This window comes from Chiloscyllium plagiosum, unplaced genomic scaffold, assembly GCF_004010195.1.
Source record: "Chiloscyllium plagiosum isolate BGI_BamShark_2017 unplaced genomic scaffold, ASM401019v2 scaf_68678, whole genome shotgun sequence".
Taxonomy (NCBI): Eukaryota; Metazoa; Chordata; class Chondrichthyes; order Orectolobiformes; family Hemiscylliidae; genus Chiloscyllium; species Chiloscyllium plagiosum.
This window is the reverse complement of record NW_025202277.1, coordinates 1-7,703: the sequence shown is the minus strand read 5'-3', so window position 1 is coordinate 7,703 and position 7,703 is coordinate 1. Positions and strand designations below refer to the sequence as shown.

At 44.0% G+C, this 7,703-nt stretch overlaps 1 long non-coding RNA gene across 2 annotated transcripts; it reads right to left on the bottom strand.

Annotated features, from left to right (window-relative positions):
- Window positions 1-3,577: 3,577 nt before the first annotated feature.
- LOC122546206 lies at window positions 3,578-7,601 on the bottom strand. Of its 2 annotated transcripts, none has more exons than XR_006310688.1 (3): window positions 7,350-7,601; window positions 4,284-4,386; window positions 3,578-3,726 (listed from the first exon to the last, which is right to left on the bottom strand). It is a non-coding gene; the product is annotated as an uncharacterized LOC122546206 (long non-coding RNA). The 2 variants fall into 2 exon arrangements; XR_006310689.1 differs by lacking the exon at window positions 7,350-7,601 and adding an exon at window positions 5,430-5,625.
- Between the last annotated feature and the right edge of the window lie 102 nt (window positions 7,602-7,703).

The window sequence follows — 7,703 nt, the reverse complement described above, 5'->3', positions numbered from 1 at the left end:
TGCGTCAGAGTCAAGTATTTGTGAGCCTTCATCTACAATCCTGAGCACTTAGACATAATATATGACCCTCCCACAGATGTGCAGGTTTGATGGATTGACCGTGCTAACATGGCCTGGAGTGTATAGATTAGGTGGGTTGGGTTAGCCATGCTAAATGTGGGGTTATGGAGGTAGGGTGGGACAGCAGGTCATTGCAGACTCGATGGACCGAATAGTCTCTTTGTGCGCCGAAAGGATGCTGTGATTCTAACTAGTTGTGATTGTTGTCACATTTTCCTAAGTCCAGGTTCATTCAGCTCAGATACACATGCTGCCTTTTGTGTTTCTGTGGGTGCTCACTCAATCCTTTCCTTCTGTTTTACATCAATTTCACACTGTATGTAAGGGTGGGAATGAATCTGTAAATACTCCAACCGAAACCCGTCAAAATCAGGAACTGTTTCTGCTACTAGCATCACTCATAACAGGAAAATAAAGGTTCCGTCACAAATCTGACAGAAACACAAAAGTTATAATCACCAGGAAAGGCTTAACAGCTTAAAACTCTTTTCTTAAGAAAGGAGGAGGCTGAGAGACAACCTGGTACAAGTAAGAAGCTTTGTGTCTATGTTTTCAGAGATTTGAGGTTGAAATCATTGGGTTGGAAGCATGTTTCATTGCCCCAGGTCATCAAAGGTGCTATCTAAATGTGCATCTTTCTTTCTGATTATCTGTCTGAGTCAACAATCAGATGGATATGTTATTGTCTGAGTGTTTTCCCAAATCCCTGATTGAATTTGCCTCCCTCCCACAATCTCAGGTGCCAGCTGCCTCTAGCCCACCCACATGGGCATGTTGAAGAGCATGACAGGAGAATGGATTGAAACCGAGAGGTCAATGCCAGAATGAAATAGGAAGAAGGAAATAAATGGGACTTTTGGATCCCAGGGGATACAGACTCCAGGATTAGTCCTTGTGGGCATTCCCGCAGTAATACGAGACAGCATTCCATGATGAGAGTTAAATCTGGGTGGCAGTAGAGAGAGCTACTGAACATGAGCAGGTTTAGTTCAAACACAGGAGGTTTGTTCAGTCAGTAACAGTGTGTTAGACATGGAGGTGAAGTGAGCATTGAGCGGAAATGTTACCACAAGCTGCAGATGGATAACTTTCATTGGAACAGGAGGAGGCTATTCAGCCCTTCAATCCTGCTCTGCCATTCAATAGATCCTGGCTGATTTGTGGCCTAAGTTGCAATGTTCAAAACTCTCCAAACTCATCAATAAACTCCTCTGCAACAGACAAGATCAATATTCAAAAACGAAACATCTGTAAATGCTGGGAAATCAGGAACAAAAACAGAAATTGCTGGAAAAAATCAGCAGATCTGGCAGCATCTGTGGAGAGTGAACCTTTGGGTCCAGTGACCGGTCAGGTGACCCCCTGCAGCTGACCATTCTGCCTTTTCTGCAACACTCTCTGGAACAGGTTCCAGTGCAAGGGGAATGAGACTGTCAATAACAACTGAGAGAAACAGGAGGACGTGCTCAATCAGAATAAAACCCATTTTGGTCTTTCGCTTTTAATTCAACTGTAAAAAATTATTCATTATAATTTCAGAAATAAGATAATAGGCCAGAATTCAACTCTTCATGTCATTGGGTCTGGGAAACTGTGTTAATTCTGATCTGGTCCAGCCTACATGTGAATCCAGACATTGAATAACGTGGTTGACTCTGAACAATCTCCTGGACAGTTAGAATGGATGGCAAATGCTGCCCCAGCAAGTGATACCATGATCCCATGAACAAACAAAACATATCCAATCGCTGTGGTTAGTTGTGAACTCGCCGATGTTATTGGAATTGGATGAATGGGAAGGTTTATGGGGTAAAGGGAGAAGAATGCATTCAGTGAGGTGATCCTTTGGAGAGCTGATAAGCCAATCAGCCTTCTTTCGTACAGTAACAATTCAGTAAATATTTCATTCTGAGCCATCAAAGGAAATATCAGGGCAGGGTTTATAAAGAGGTCAGATTGAATGAGTGTCTCGGTGAACACAAGTGAGACACAGGTACAGAGAGGTTTTGGGATGGATTAAATTATATTTTATACATTTGCATAGTCATCAACATTACAGCAGTTAAAACTGGGAGTTATTTATGCAGCTAAAGGGGATGCTGGGTAAAGATACCGGAGTTAGTGCTTATTTTATTCCAGACACACCAGCTGAGGAGCACATCCTTCCTGTATCTATCCTCTCGAGCTCTTGAAGATTTTTCTTCCTTTGACGTGTTTCATGTTTAGATACTCCAGAGAAGACAGCTTCAAGCTCCTCAATCTCTCCTGCCAGGGCATGTTACTGGCTGCGTCATGGACTGGAACTGGCAATTGAGACTGAAAGGTTACTGTATAAAATATCTTCAATGGTATTGCCAGACGAGAGTGGTTTTAGGAAAATGACCTTAACTTACAGGCATTGAGTGTCAGAGCACTTCCTGTTGTGGGGCATCCTGTTTAGATTCAATCTATTGATAACTATTAGAACTGACTTGCACTGGCTCCGTCAAAGTGGTCAGAGCATTATGCCTGTCATCGAAGCTGGTAACAAACTTCCCATGGGTTAAAAATCGTAAATGATAGAGTAGGTACGAGGTCTGATGGCACTGTTGGAGTATTGATGTTGTTGTTAATCACAATAACTCGGCTGGAGTTGACTGAATTCATATTGTCTCTTGCTGAATCTCACGATGTCTCTCTGGGCAGTAAGTCTCCACAAACAGCAATCTGACAATGAGCAGGGATCATCTGTTTTGATTTAAATTGTGACTGTAGCACTGCTGCTTCACAGGACCAGGTACAAGGTTGGAGTCCAGACAGGGAGGGAATATTTCCCTGGAGTTTGAGTAACTAGAAAGAGATGGCGTCCGGGAATAGACAGGATTTTGTTTTACAAGACATTTGAAATTTTTAAAAACTGTTATATTCAGATAGTTTCATTTCTTTTGAAGTTTTATTTATTGTGGAATAAATAGCTACAATATTTTAAAACCAACTTCACAAATGTTAAATAAAATCCATCAAACCGTCCCTCACTGAAAACTGTTGTGGAGGTGCAATCTCCTGGAGAATCCCTGCCCACCTCTTCCTACCCGGGCTCCAAGGCTATATACATACCTGGGAGATAGCAGCAGGAGGCCATTCGGTCTTTCAATCCTGCTCCACCATTCAAGGGAAAACAGCTAACCATGCAGCTCAATCTCCTGTTCCTGCTGTGTTCCAATCCCCTTTCATGACTTTACCTTGAAGAACTATATCTAAGTCCTCCTTTGGCTTCACCATCTTTTGTTCCAGTGACGTTGCGGTGTTACTGTGTGGATATACGCAGGGGTATTGTGATGGTGCTGTCTCCTGGAGGATGCACTCAGCGTCCCTCATCATCCTGCAGTAACATCAACTGGGTTTCAGCAGCTAGAGATAGAAACCATTTGCAGGATATGGGCATCACTGGCTCAGCCAGCATTTATTCCCCATCTCTAGTTACCCTTCAGAAGGTGGTAGTGAGCTGCTGTCTCGTACCATTCACAGTCCATTTGGTGCAGATAGACCGACAATGCTGGGAGGGAGAGTGTTGCAGGATTTTGGCCGAGTGATTCTCTATCTTTGGTTCTTCAAATGTTGTTTAACTTAATCACAATCTGCACATGATTTTGAGGTTCAGTCTGCAAATCTTCACCATCTAGCACCCTGTATAAAGGAATATGTACAGATTAGAAATTCAGAGCAGACAATTCTAGTTTCTCTGGAATATCCTTTTCCCCCTTTCTTCCCTCAAAACTGTAACCCTCCAGCACACTTAGTCTCTCCCACCATTCTGACTCTATTACCCCCGAAGGAACACCCTCCCCATTCTCATGGAGTTGTTGATAAACAGATCCATGCCACCACTTCCCGTCCCTGGTTAGACGCTGCACCCTTTCTGGGTTCACTTCCTTTCCCTTCAGTTGGTGCAAGTCAATAATGTAACAGCAGAATGAAACGAAAGGAAACAGACAGGGAGGTGGCAGATCCTGGACAGTAGAGGAACCTTCAGTCTGGGAGAATGGGTCAGATCTTTCTTTGTTTCTCATTGGTAGATTCCAGTGTTATGACAAGCTGGGGATGGAACTTGGTCCCATGTGGGTGTGGTGACACTTTGACCCTCCAACAGATCAATACTACAAGCAAATATGTTCCTCCTCCAGCCAATCACCGTGTGAAGTCCTTTCCACTAGTTACCCCAAAGCACATGCTCCAAAACTTACCCACATTCTGTACTTGTGCAGTGCCAGGTTTCTCCACAGACGTGTGGTCCCTGCCTCGGAATTTGGGAGTTGCAGTCCTCATGCAGGCACTGGATCCCTGTCTCTGGAACGTGAATGCAAAGTGTGGGGTGGAAGATGTTGTGTATTGGATCCCCATTCAGACACACGGGACTTGTGAGCTGTCACCTGGATTTACTAAGACATCCGCTTAGACAACCTGATTTCTGATGTAAGGAACATAGATTCAGCCAATTGGTGGTTAGGGAGGTTAATAAGGGGCAGCAGGTTTTAAGCAGAGGTGGCTCAGTGGCTAGCACTGCTGCCTTACAGCATCAGAGACCTGAGGCGACTGTGGGGAGCTTACACATTCTCCCCATGTTTGCATGGTTTCGTGCAGTTCTCCAGTTTCCTCACACAGTCCAAAGATGTGCAGGTTAGGTGGATTACACATACTAAATTGCTGATAGTGTCCATGCATATGCCGGTCAGACAATTAGCCATGGGAAATGCAATGTTACAGGGAATGAGTGGGTCTGAACGGGATGCACATCATAGGGTTGGTGTGGACTCGATGGATAATACCCTGTTTCTGCACTATAGGGACTCTATTCTATTCTCATGAGGAAGAATGTACTTATCTCAATGTGTTGTGAATCTGTGGAATTCCCTACTCAAAATGCGTTGGATGCCAGGACAATGAGCCAACGTAATGAAGAGATACAGATGTTGAATTTGCAATGGGTTTAAGGGTGAGAAAGAGCTGGCAGGAAAATCCAGCTGAGACCGATGTGAGCTCAATCATCACCGTATTAAATGGTGGGGCTGGTTCTCCTGTGCCCAGTGCGTCTCTTCTTACGGTAATAACTAGAAAGCTGAATCCAAAACTCACCACCTTCACCAAAGGAGATTTTCGGAAAATGACATAGTCAGGTGGATTAGTGTTCCAAGCTTAGACAGTGAGGAAGTGTGTAGGAGATAATGATTTTGCAATTTTAAACTGAGGGGAGACAGTGATTTATGGTTTTAGATTGCGTCGTACATTCGCAGCGTCCAGTGTACGCTGTTGTGAATATCTATCCTGTACTTTATTACAAAGCCAAGGTCACTGACAATGAAAACCAAAACACCCAGGTAACATCGTCTCACCTCGTAATCTGATAAAAGACTTGTGATAAGTCTGGTTGAACTTAGAACACAGATGGAAAGCTGGAAGATTAGATCCACTCCCAAGATCCTGTGCTTTTTAAACAAAAGGAGACTACAATAGGATGAGGCAGAAGTTGGCTAATGTAGACTGGAAACAAAGACTTTACGGTGGGAAAGTTGACAGACTGCGGGAATATCAAAGCAGAAAGCGAGATGGGATTGGGGGAGAAAAGTGATGAGTAGCTATCCCCAGGGCCAGAATAGCAGTTTACCCTGCTAGAGGGAAACCTATTGTGTGGGGAACCTATGGCGTCTAATTGTTGAAGCACTTAACTGTTACCATAGAGATAATCCTGATCAAGTTAAAAATCACAGCACACCCCAAAAGCTTGAACTTCCAAATAATCCTGTTGCACTACAACCTGGTGATGTGTGGTTTTTAAACTTTGTCCACCCCAGCACCGGCTGCTCCACATCAGAATCCTGATAGAAAGCCCCAATGAAACTGAAGCGCCTGTCAGATACTTGAGGGAGCCACGGGGGCGTGGGGGAGGGGTGTGTGGTTTAACCACAAAGTGCTGAACTGAACTAGACTTTCTAACTGACCGTTGCCTTGGAGATAATACTGAGAGACAGCCTCTATTCAAAGTCCCAAACCACAAAGGTATAAGAATGGGAGCGGCACATCGGACAGACGGGGAGTTACCTGATGCTGCCTGGAGGTGTTCTGCATGTACACTATCCAGGTAACTGCCATGTCGCATCAATAAAGACTCAAATACGACCTCTCAGAGTTCTGTACCTAGTTATTCCTATCCAGCAGGGTTCAGGAATATGAGTACACAGCAGTCAGTCTTCACAGTGGAGGATACCAAGAACATGCCAGTAATTGATAAGGAGACTGAGGAAGGTGAGGACCTCGATAACCATTATCATGAAAGAGTTAGAGCTGGGCAAGCTAATGGAGCTAAAGGTACACAAGTCTCATTGCCCTGATGGAAGACATCCCAGGATACCAACAGAGTTAGTGGGAAAAATAGCAAATGCACTTAGAGTTATAAAATCCTACAGCAGAGACAGGACCTTTGGCCCAAACTGGCCCATACCGACAAGAATGTCCATCCATGCTAACCCCATTTCCCTGCACTTGGCCCATCTGCTTCTGAGCCTTTCCGATCCATGTATTTGTCCAAATGTCTTTTACCTATTGTGAGTGTTCCTGCCTGAACCACTACCACTGGCAGCTCATTTCATATACATACCACCCTCTGTGTAAAACAGTTGCCCCCCCAGCTTCCCTTTTGTTCTTTCTCCTCTAACCTTAAACTGATCCAATCAAGCCGTCCAATCCTTGAGTTCCTGGGAATAAAGACTCAGTGCATTTACCTTATCCAGGCCTCTCATGGTGTTATACACTTCGAGAAAAGAACCCCCTCTGTTTCCTCTGCTCTAAACATAAAATCCTCACTTGTCCAACCTCTCCCTATAACTCAGACCCCTGAGCCCTGGCAACATCCTTGTAAATTGTTCTGCACTTTTTACAGTTTAATAACTGAAACCTACATTGCATTCATATTTCCAGTATTTCCCCACAGCACTGGAACCGACGTGACAATGGCAATGGATTACAATCCATGATCGAGAATGAACTCCTTTACAACAATCCCATTTTCATAGTGTTTCCCGTGGTGCAGGTATCCTTGTGTCTTTCTGGTTGCATGGTTAATTAAAGACTTATCCTTCTACAAAGCAAAGTTGTGGCTTAATTGTTCCTGGGAAATGTGCCATGATTTTCCAGACTTTCAAAAGCAAATGGAATCTCTCTCCCCAGTCACCTTGCTGACAGAGACTTGGCTGTGTCTCAGTACTTTTGCAGTCACACTGAGATTTGAAATATTCACCCACGGAAAGAATGCACACCTTTCCTTCCAGATGAAAAGGCCAATGATATACAGAGCGGCACGGATCAAGTAACTATCACATCTGAACATGAAGTTCAATTTGAATTTCTCATCCGCAAATCCACCCTTTCAGTACCTTACAACAGAGCACACAAGTTACCACTGTTAATACAGGATGGAAATTCATAAGACAATTGTAGTATTAAACTGTAGCTTCCTTGTTCCTCCAAAGCTTTAAGCCTCAGTCTCTCAATTTCTCTCTTCTGTGAACTGAAATCCAAACCAATCCACCCACTCCTTTCCTCCAAACCCAGTTCTCACACACTCTCTCTTCGAATTTAGTTTCCTAGCTCCTGATGAGAACCATCCTGCA